Here is a 12,359-nt window from a genome sequence, read left to right on the forward strand (position 1 = left end):
CATTTAGTTTTCTTACTTACTTTCAAACTCATTCACTTGAAGAAGAACTTTTGGGAAGCACTTTCTAACTCAGCAAGCCAGTCCTCTGGTCAAAGAGAGGATAGACTTTTGCTTTTTATGGCTATAAACTTAGCCACAATGGAACTTAGACACAATGGCCTGGATGTCTTCTTGAAAGGGGAGAAAATAAGTCATTCCTTCGTTTCTATAGTTAGGAAATAGTCAATGGACACTAATTACTTGGAGATTTACTTGTTATATTATATTTTATCTCAAGTAAATCATCCTGTCATACTTCTATTGCCTTTATATTTTTGCACGATGTCTGTAAGATGACAAATATGCTTTTATGTGTTAGATGTGGGTAAGATCAAATATTAAGGTAAATATTACATTTTTTTCCGTATCATATATTGAGTATTTTTATTTTAACTAAATTTTGGTTGCTCATTACTTTTTTCTCTCAATCTTCGTCCACTGTGGTGTGTATGGCAAATCAAGAATTGATTATGTGGGTTTTAACACAAGTGAGCTGAATGGTATTGAGCTCTAGAACATTCCCTGTGATCTCAGATCACGAAGGGATAAAGTCAAATAAACAGAACAGATTATACAAATTTGTGAGCAGAGCAGACATAGTATGTTGAGACATGCTAAAGTTGAGGTTTTGTGGGGTTTTTTTGAGTAAGATTAGCCCTGAGCTAACATCTGTTGCCAATCCTCTTTTTGCTGAGGAAGACTGGCCCTGAGCTAACATCCGTGCCCATCTTCCTCTACTTTATATGTGGGATGCCTACCACAGCATGGCGTGCCAAGCAGTGCATAAGTCCACTCCCGGGATCCGAACCAGTGAACCCTGGGCCGCCGAAGCAGAACACACAAACTTAACTGCTCTTCCACCAGGTCGGCCCCTAAAGCTGAGATTATTAATTTAGTTTAAACCTGTTTTTCCCAAGACAGTATAAACTAGACTTCTTAGTATAAAAAGATGGTAAACTGAAGCTAAACTACTAGTATGGGTAATCTGATATTTATTTTATACTCAGAATTCATTGCAAAGTTAGGGAAAGAAGTTTTTGGCATATTTGAAACACACGATTTTTAAACATATAGCAAAATTCAAGTAAAACGAACATTTTAACATATATATGAGATGCATTTTGGGAAAGACAATCACCCTTGCATGTTCACGTAAGAGTGTGCTTTGGGCTTGGGACATTTTGTACATGGAGATCAAGGGCCCTCCTAGCGCGTGCTGGGCATATCAGCTTCTCTGGGAACATCTTTCCCTGTCTGGACTTGATGTACGCTTCTTGGTTCCCCTTAACGGCACATTCTATGGCACAACCCCACAACTGTATCTGTTCCCGGTGGGGAGGGAACTGGGTCCTTCACCTGTAGCACAAGAGCCTGCGTGGAGCCACCTCCCTGGGTTGGGTGCAGGCAAAAACCTCTGGCCATGAGGGACCCGTGCTCGCTATTGAAGCTGATCTTGCTCTGTCTTCTCTATGTGAGCAAAGCATTGCTCTCTTCAGTGCCTATGTGAGTCGTCTCTTTCTTGGCAACGCCGGGACCTGCAAACCATGTGGTGGGATGACCTCCTGGGACTGTTGGTCCTGCTAGTAGGCATTGTTATGCTCTTTGCCATCCTGCATGCAGTGGGACTCTTCCCCTGGAGGTGGTAATGGATGTCACTTGCTCAGCAATGCATGTTTTTAATCTAATGTAAATCATTAGCAGAAATTATTTCTAAGTGTTGCCAATGAGTGAATATTACATCAAAAATAAATTAAATGTGCTTATTTATCAAATTCGACAGTGGAGTCATATTATCTGTTCTATTAAAGGGTGAAGTTTAAAATAAACAAAAAGAGGCTGGCCCCAGGCTGAGTGGTTACAGTTCCACACGCTCCTCTTGGGCGGCCCGGGTTCGCAGGTTCCGATCCTGGCTGCAGACCAACACCACTCATCAAAATTTGCCGGATGCAACCTCTCTTTTGAAGCATTCATGATGGCAAAATGTGGAAATAAACAGTGGAGTAGAAACAACAGCCAGAAAAGGAGAAACACGATACAAATGTACAGAAGAGACGAGAGATCGTGCAGCGTTAGAGAAACGAATGGTGATGTCTTCTGCCTTTGTTCTAACAGCTTTCCAGTAACTATTTCGATCACTGCCAAGTCCTGGTTGCATTTGCTACCCATGCACCCCCTGTAATTTCTTGTTATTCCCAATAATAATAATAATAATGATAACAGTAATAAGAGAATTATTTAGGGGTAAAATTTAATAAGAACACAACGCAATCTTCCCAGAGCCTTCTGGTATTCAGCCAAGTTTGGAATCTAACCATATAGAGACACTTTAATAACAATTTCTCAATATAAATTTCTTATAGGAAAGCAGATTTTATATTAGAACACAATTTTTCCTTGAAAAGAAAAGGTGTTAGTTATTTACATTTAATAGTGTTACGGTAGGATTCCAGAAGGCTGACATAAGCTTTGTGCAATTCCACTCATGCCTGCAGTGCTTGGGGACCATCTCCCAGGTCTCCGTTTTTACCAGGTCTGAAGATCTCTAACAGGAAAGAAGGTACGCTAAGGCAAGAGAGAGTAGAGATAAACAGTTGAGAGCCAGAAGTAATTGGTCCACCTCAGAGTAAGAAGGATTATTTTAAATATAGGAGGATAAAGCCTGCCAAATTTCTTTTTCTTTCACCTGTCCATAGGACAAGAGTATTAAAAATTAAGGACTAAATTTGCCATAAAATGTTAGGAACACCAAACACGCTCTTTTGTTTATCTATGCAATGGAAAATATTACAAATCGATGTGAAAAGTTAGAGGCTTTATTAGCATATTGGAGGATAGAATGGAGCAATGGGGCAGGAGAGCATCTCAAAGCATCCCAGGGTTGTGCACGAGGAGCGGCAGAGATACTGTCAAAAAGCGCTGGAAAAGGGGGCTGGTCCCGTGGCTGAGTGGTTAAGTTCGTGCGCTCGGCTGCCGGCGGCCCAGTGTTTCGTTGGTTCGAATCCCGGGCACGGACGTGATACTGCTCGTCAAACCACGCTGAGGCAGCGTCCCACATGTCACAACTAGACGGACCCACAATGAAGAATATATACAACGATGTACCCGGGGCTTTGGGGAGAAAAAGGAAAATAATAATATTAAAAAATGCCCTGGAAAGGACAGGGGAGAAATTATCCATTTCATTGGCAGGCAAGAGAGTAGGCACACACATGAAACACTTTCCACAAAATTTATGTGCTGATAATGAGCAATTAGAAAGGAAATGGGTTATTTAAAATTCTTTCCGAGGTAGCAGAGCCAGATGAAGTATTTCTCCCAAGCATGAGCTACTTGAGGAAATTCACTTTGAAGTTCATTAGCAGAGTTGTACTTTCTGCCTCATAATGCCTACATGAAATCAGAGGCAGTGATGGAGTTAGGGTTTTTGATGGAGTTATGACAGAAAGGCACAATTATCGCAGCACATACAGTATTCTGAGGAAGGCTGGAAGAGGGACTGCCTCATAATCATGGGAATTCAGTGGATGCTCACGGCTTTAGTGAGTGAAAACAGGAAGCTGAGAGAGGAGTATAAGGAGAGTTCTTGTCCTCTTTGAAATTTCTATCAGAACTGATCAACTTCTTATATTTTCAATAAGTCCCACATTCAGTTTTACTGGAAAGTGGATCTTTCCATATCTCTGTGTGGAAAACATATATATGTATTATTCAAATATATATATATATATATCCTTAAAATGAATTTTTTCGTAGATACATATAATTTTCACATATCAGGAATGAACGGATCTATATTTCCTCAGCGTTTGCTTAGACCTTAATTTAAATGAAATTATATATCAGAATCATCCCCGCCCAATAAATGTCGAGGTGTGTTGTGTTTATTTATGTTTAAAAGACTGTACAACATGTAGAAATATATTATTATTGAGGGAGGATTAAGAAATATCCCAATTATTCTCTCTTTTATAATATGATGGTATTTAAATAGCCTGTCAGAGGATGGTTATAAATATATATTAGTCATCTACAAAGCTATTACAATCTAAATTCTTTTACACAGAATTGCAAGAAAGCAAAACATGAAAGTTGCACTGTGAGCAAATTTCTCTCTTAAAAAAGAACTCTTTTTATCTAACTGGTGGTTACAAAAGCATAGTACATATGGAACAGCTACTTAATTTCTAGTAAAGGTAAGGCAGGGGTATAAATTTCAATTATACTCAGACACAATTACATTAGATAGTATATTTTAAATGTTACAAGGGAAGTTAAAAGAGTCTTAAGAATATTCTGTGATTTTAAGTTCTGATCTAGTGCAAAGTAGAAGGATAAATGAGTTCCTGATATCCTCTAATCCTCAAATTTTATGTCATAGGATCCAAATTGTTCATCAAAACAAAATATTCAAGCTTCAGGGTACTAGTACTCCTTAAGTAAGGCAACATGAGGAGCATGTTAGACTCCTACACTCTAGAAAACCAGTAGTGTATTCCAGGTCGATTCCAAGGGCTTGAGAATCAGCTGAGCTGATAGATAAATCCCGGTCTGAGGGGAGGAGAAAGCTGATGTCTCACATGGGTAGTCAGGCAGAGAGGGCAAATTCTCCCTTCCTCTGCCTTTGGGACCAGCTGCTTCACTCAGTCCGTTCCACCAATTCAAATGCTAATTTCTTCCATAAACACCCTCAGAGACACACCCAGAAATCATGTTTAACCAGATAAATCTGCCCATCCCATGGCTCAGTCAAGTTGACACACAAAATCAAACATTACGACTGTAAGAGCATCTCCCCAAGCCATTCTTCCTGATGTTTAACTTTTCTCATGCCCAAGACACTGTACTTTAGATCCAACATAAATTGTTGATACTACAACTTAAGCCTATTTTTCCTCTTGTTAAATCTTACTGTAGGCGAGGAGCACCTGCTTACTATCTCCTGTGTAATAGATCTTCATACATTCAAAGACCAATGTATCTCTTGGAATCTTTCTTGTTATGGAACAGAAGAGAGCCTAGCAAAGCTGTTCCCTGTAATAATGTGGAAAATAGGAACTATATCTGAGGAACTCAATGATCTGGCTAAAAATACTTCCATAGAGAAAATGAAAAAGACTGTCTGGCCTCTTCTCAATGAGAAGAATCTGAGAAGAGATAAAATCTGAGAGGAGAAAGATCAGCCAAAGAATGAACTGTTAAATACAAAGGAACTGGGGCATGGCAAGTTTAAAATAAAACTGTTTCTCAACCGATAGCCATCATCAACTGCCTGACATGTAATTAAAGACACCTTCAGAAGATTTTGCTCCACTTATTGAGGCTGCGCTGTTCTCAGATGGTGTGGAACTCAGAAAAGGCATTCTTGCTGTACCTTTTTGTAATTTCTGTCCCATAGAATCTAAATTATGGGGTGAAATTTTAATGAAAAATTTTTTATATGTGTGTGTGAGGAAGATTGGCCCTGAGCTAACATCTGTGCCAATCTTTCTCTATTTCTACGTGGGATGCTGCTGCAATGCTGCTTAAGGAGCAGTGGTAGGTCTGTACCTGGGATCTGAACCTGCAAACCCTGGGCCACCGAAGTGGAGCACCAGAACTTAACTGCTACACCACCAGGCCGGTCCTTCATGAAAAACTTTTAATGAAAAAAATGTGTTTTAATGAAAACGTCAGCACTTCTCAAAGTTGTATGCACATATAAATTCCCTGGAGATCTCTTTAAAGTCCAGATTCTAATTTAATAGTTCCGGGCTGGAGCTGAAGATTCTGATTTCTTATCTTTTAGCGATGGAAATGCTGCTGGTACAACCCTGATACACATTGTGCAGCAGAGTGACAAATTTCTCACCCAGATTTGTGCAAGAGAATTAAACCCTAAAGAAGAAAATAAGTGTGGCTCTCTTCTCAGTCCTCCCACGGAAGGTACCAGGATGGCACCATCCCAGATGCATAGGAGATACACTTCAATTCATGTATGTCTGACAAAGAAACAGACGATGATAACATTGATTAGCTTCCATGGGTCAAATTAAGTCAAAGTTGGAGTTGAAATGCTATGCTCATTTTGGAGCTGTTTACCTTCCTGATATAAATAAAATTCTCCTATATATATTCTAGAGGGTCATCTCCACGTGGTGGTGCCAGTTTTGAGATATCGCTAAAATAAAGGGAGGACTAGAAGAAATGAGCTTTCTTTGTGATTCTATAATTCTTCAGGGAATCCCTGGTGGCCAAAAGACGTAAAATCTGTCAGTCTTTTCTTCGCGATTGCCAGTTCAAATATCTTCTCCATTTCTTTTCTACCTCTCTACCTTTCTATCTCTATCATTCTACCTCTCCTAAAAAGTTTAAACCTATTCTGCTTTAAGAGCAGAAAGGAGCTCAACTAGATTCTCCAGAGATAAGCTAGTCCTAACTGGCACTTAGAAGGCTGTTTAGAAACATGGAATTTGCAGTTAAATATGAAGAGTCTAAATAAGTGTTCTGAATAACAAAAGAAAAAAAGAGCTAGCTAACACACAGCTGGCATGTGGTTACGAGATTTTCTGGTTAAGTCTGGAAACGACTCAAAAGAACAGGGAAACGGCAGTGCCGATTAACTTAATCTGTTAGGGTATTTTCTTTAAAGAGTTATCCTGATGAAACATTTTGCATTTTTTTCAGCCTAGCTTTTCCTGGAAATTTGACTATAAATAAGAAGAACAGTACATAAAACACGATGACTTCTTGCAGCCACACTTGCTGAAATTTATTTTTTAAAAAATGCCAATTAAATATATAATAGATCTAAAGGGATCGTTGCTCTTTGTCATCCTATCACACTGTGGCACCAAAAGGGATGAGAAGAGTTACATTTTAGACTATTCTGGTAATGTATATTTTACCATCCCGTATATTTTATAGATTAAAAGGAAAGTAATATTGTTCATAGCTAATGCTCTAAGTAGGCAATGAAAAAGTTTACACATTATTGGAGTTCCAATTAATAGACACCCCCCATAGCTTCCCCATTAAAATACTATTGCAATTCACTTCATTCATTTTATAAACAATTGGATTTAAATAGAATCTTGGAGAGGAGGATTATCCGCTATGCAGTATTTCTAATCAAACACTGTAGGAAACTCGCCTTGTTGTAAATATAAGGCAATTTAACAATCCAAAATGATCTAATTTTACATTTTTCTTTGGAATAGATGAGTGAATTTTTCAAATTGTTTAGAAAGAATACAGAGAAATAAAATATATAATTCCTCATGAATCAACTAATACGTATAAACATCGTTATAAAAGTGCATTGTATTTTCCTATTTAACATGCTGATTTTTTTTCCCATTAATTTATTTATTCATTTGAGGGACAAATATTTATCGAGAAGCTATTATTTGTCAGTCACCTCACTGTCTATGTTCACCACGGAGCAAACCATATATGATTTATGCCTTTATGGAACAAAGTATACAAGACACAAATACATAATAAATCATGACAAGTGCTATAATGAGAAAGAATTGAGATAGAGCAACTGGGGGAAATCTTCTTCAGGGTTTGTTTAATGAAGGAAAATCTTTGTGAACAGGTGATGCTACCATTGAGACTGAAAGGATGAGAAGGATCCAGCAATTTGGAGGGAGATATTGAAAATAGAGAGAACTGTACAAAAAGAATTAAAGAACGGTGTGGTTGCTACATAAGAGAGATTAAAATAGTAACCAAACATCAAATCATACAGGGACTGTATCTAGATCAAAAAATTGGATTTCATTCTAGTGAAATTTGAATTCTGTTAAGCAGAAGAGTGCAATATTCTGACATACATGTTTTTACACATCACTCAGGCTTCTCAGCCTTGAGTCTTCTGAAGCAGGAATGTGAAATGCAGAGGCTAGGGAGGGGCAACTGAGACTGGAGAGTTGCTTAGATAGGATCCAAGCAATGGGCAAACAGAAGTGCAGATGGTATATTTTGCTTGAATAAACTGTTTTAATCTAGGTAGTTTTCATTATAGAGGTTAAGAAACCACATTACTTATGCTATAAAAAGATATTTTTGGAAAGTGGTAGAATGAGAGAAACTTGTTTCAAGCTTATTCTTTGTAGTAGGAGAAAATGATTCTCTCTGAGATACTGCATTCTGCAAACTATAGTTACTGTTATAAAGCCTGTTTTTGAGACTAAAGGAATTGTTTCCCAAAGAAGAGAGAATATCAAGTAACATTACATTATCCTAAAAATTAAAAAAGTAAATCTGTAAACTAATTAAAGTTAGCATTCATGTGTGCGACTTGGAGGAGTAATTCTTGAAAAGGCACGCTTCTCTTATTTTGCTTAATAATAATAACAGAATGTCAACAATTATAAAGGGTTTTGATCATTTTAAAGCAATTTCACGTGCATAATTGTTCAGTTTTACCACGACTTTGACACATCTTTGGAGAAAATGAGACTCAATCAGATTCTTTTGCCCTCCTGGCAGGAGGTGAGTCTAAACTCTATACATTATATTGGAAAATCAATGTAGAGTTTTAATACAATATAATGGTAGGCATTGAATGCAACTGTAAGAATTAAATGAGAAAAAATGTAGAAGAAATTAAAATCATGCCTCGTATATAGGAAGCAATCAATAAATATTAGTTATTATTTGAATGTTTATTATATAGTAAGCCATGAATATATTTCCCTTATAAGGCAGGCAAAATTAAACTTAAAACTAAAAGTTCAATGTTGTTTATTTAAAGTTCATAGGATTTACCCAAGGTCTTTGTGCAAATGGAGATTCCCAGGTCCCCAGTGATTTTGCAGTGGTGTTCTCAGGAATTTGTATAAGCGCTCTATAAAGTATTCTGATTCAAGTGATTTTTGAGGGGGAAAAAAGAAAGATCAAACACTGTTTGCATATTCAACACAGCCAACCCAGCTTTAAGTCACTTTATGCATGATGATCATTTAATACTTGTCAACTGATGAGCAGAATGAGCAACTACTAGATTTTAGGCAGTGTGCTGGGCCCTTTCATATGTCATCTCATTTAATCCTCATACTAAGCCTCTGAGTTAGGCATTGTAATAAACACAGTAATGGAATTATTCTCTCTCTCTCTCTCTCTATGTATATATATGTAGAATAATTCAGAGCATATATATGATATGTACACACATAACTAATTTAGAATATATATATAAGATATACATATTCAGAATAATTCAGAATACATTCAGAATACAGAATATTGCAACAAGGTATTTTAACAGTGAAGAATGGAATCATAAAATACTGTATGTCTAATAAAGACAAGCTAAAATCTAAGTAAGGACAATTTTATCCATTTTCCAATATTTGGAATAGAAAACTTTCCCAAATTGAACAGTACTTTCAAATTTAGAACCACACTCACCATCAGGTTAGAGATAGTGGAATGGATGATGGAAGCTAGTCCCACATTTGACTCATGTTAAAACTTATTCTTGTTCCAATTCAGCAGAGTGCCGGGGTCCAGCCTCGGCAGAGTCCAGGTTCCCGCGGGAGAGACGGCGTTGGCGAAAAACTGAGGGAGGGGGAAATAAAGAGGACGTGAGACTTGGGTTGGTGTTAGCAAGTCCAACTTTACTGTGCACAAGTGTCGTTTATATATTTTTCAGGATTAGTACAGAAATAGTTCTACAAATATTCTCAGAGAGATAAGGAAGTAAAAAACGAGCACAAGAATATTTATTAGCATTCTATTCTATAGAGCATAAGGTTAATGGTAGTCTTCTCCGCAATTAACTAGTGTTTATTGTCTCTAAGCTAAAGGAGATAGGTACCTAGGCATCTGTTGTAATTCATGGTAAAGTTAAATCAAAGAGAGAAGGTCCAGGCCTCTGGACAGGACAGCAGTCTGTCTGGTTACATCCTGGTGGAGCCATCCCTGCCTCCCTCAATCATTTACGTCATTAGTGTAGATGGTTAATGGGAACAAAAGGCGGTTCCAGGGTGTCTTATCCCCAGGGCTATCTGCATTCTCAGCGGGCAGTTAAACATCTTTACATTTTTGCGCCCTTTAGGGGTTGAAAGCATTCCTTTGTCTTTTAGATTGTGGAGCTAACAGTCCCTTAAGTACACTGCCGAGAAAGTATCACTTTGTTAGTAAAGTAAAGGGCTGAAAAGCTAAGCTAAACTATATATCTTCAAGAATAAAAAACAGAAATAAGTATAGACATAACCTTGATAGAAAGCATGCATATAATTCAGAAAATATCAAGGGTGTCAGCCGGCCATTCTTCACCGAGGGGCATTCTTGCACCCCTCGGCCCTTCTACTCATCAATTATTTATTATTTATTGCTTTTAGGAGAAAACCTCTATAACATTTTAACAGAAAGCAGAAGGTCAAGAATAATATATAGATACTTCTTGGTCATCCAATTAACCAGCAAACTTAGAAGGACGATGCATATATATATTTAGACAAAGAACTGGAGGGAGGAGGAAGCATTAACCAGATGGAGGCCATAAACCTAATTCGACATCTTATCTGGGCAGGATTCCTTTCTGCTTGTCTCAAAAGGGACTGTGTGCTCCTCCAATAATTAACTGAGAAATATCTTGAAAGTTACCTGCAGGTGGTCACGTTCTCTTACTATATCTAATTTTCCCAGGAGTTAGTGCCTCCCAAGCAGCCACCCAAAGGAGTGAAAACTGGAGGTTAAGAAAGGAAAAGGAATGAAGGGCAATTAGAAGCAGCACAGGTTTCAGAACTATGTGAGGGGCTGGCCGGTTATTCTTCACCAAGGGGCGACCCTGCACCCCTCGGCGTTAATCGGCTGGACCCTGTCAAACAGCCGATCAAATGATGTAGCCACGGCTCCCAGCAGCAGAGGCAGTAGGCTACCCAACAATACGCTGTCTCTGAAGAAGATGTCTTCCAATATTTATAGAGGTACTCAAGGTTTCTAATGTTTTATGGGAGATGGAGAGAAGCTAGATCAATGTCTTTCCGAGCTCTTGATTTCAGTCAAGACCATGGCTGAAGGTGAGATAGCCATCAACCTGATCCTTGTTCTGTAGTCCTCCTCTGCAGTCCAAACGAATATAAATAGCCTTGCCCCTATAATTCTAACCCTAAAAGCACTGGTAATATTGCAGTAAGGGTATTTTGCCAGTGAAGACTGGAATCATAAAAGACCTTGTACCTAATAAAGACAGGCTAAAATTTAAATAAGGACAATTTTAGTTATTTTCCAATAATTGAGGGAGAAACGTTTCCGAAATTGAATAGTGCTTACAAATTTAGAACCACACTCACCTCACTGTCAAGTTATCTGTACTTATATTTTAACACATATATATACACATATGACATATAAATGTTTATATATATATAATGTGTGTATTCTGAATTATTCTGAATATGCATATCTTATATAAACATGTTCTGAATTATTTGAATATGTGTATATATATAAATCTCTTAACATATATATTTTCTGAATTATTCTGAATATATATATGTAGAGAGAGAATAATTCCATTTAATGTAACCTTTGATTTTTATCTTATGTGATTCTTTAGCAAGAAGTATCAATGTTAAAGTTATACAAGTAAAAATTGTCCTACATAAGAAAAAGTACTAGAAAAGAAATAGATGTATTGTTTTATTTCCATTCATTCATTCAGTCATCATACAACCAATAGTTTTTATTTGAGCTTAATGTATGCCAGAATGCAAGCATATAATGACAAATAATAAAGAGTCATTGTTCTTACGAAACTTGCAATCCAGTGGAGAGAAGTTACAATAACAAAGAAATTATGATATAAAGTAGCTAGTGCCAGAACAATTGTGAGTGTATTTGAAGAACTAAGAAAATACTTAGAAGAATGAGTTAATCAGTCCTGAGGGGCCAGAGAGTTTCCTGAAAAGTTTATATCTTAGCTGAATTAAGGTAGGATAAAGAAATGACCCGATTGGTTTGAGAAAAACAGAGAATGATGAAAAAAAAATAGAAATTATTGTGTAATATATATGCATATAAATGATACACATATATTTTAAATTCACTTATCTTAATATTAATTTTCTGCTATGAAATCTCAAAATCAATGAGTTTTACAAAGTTAGTTATAATTTACATAGAAGGAGAGTAACAGATCTGTACTGCCAGATTGCTCCTATACTTGCAGAAAAATTAAATGTGAATAATATTAAGTTTCTATTAAACACAATTACCCAAAATCCTTCTATATAGATATATTATAAGTATGTTAATTAAATATAAAATGAGATTTTTCTTCTGGATAGACAATTCATTTTCCTATAGATGAAGTTAATTTATGATTT

This window comes from Equus przewalskii, chromosome 31 (assembly GCF_037783145.1).
Source record: "Equus przewalskii isolate Varuska chromosome 31, EquPr2, whole genome shotgun sequence".
Taxonomy (NCBI): domain Eukaryota; kingdom Metazoa; phylum Chordata; class Mammalia; order Perissodactyla; family Equidae; genus Equus; species Equus przewalskii.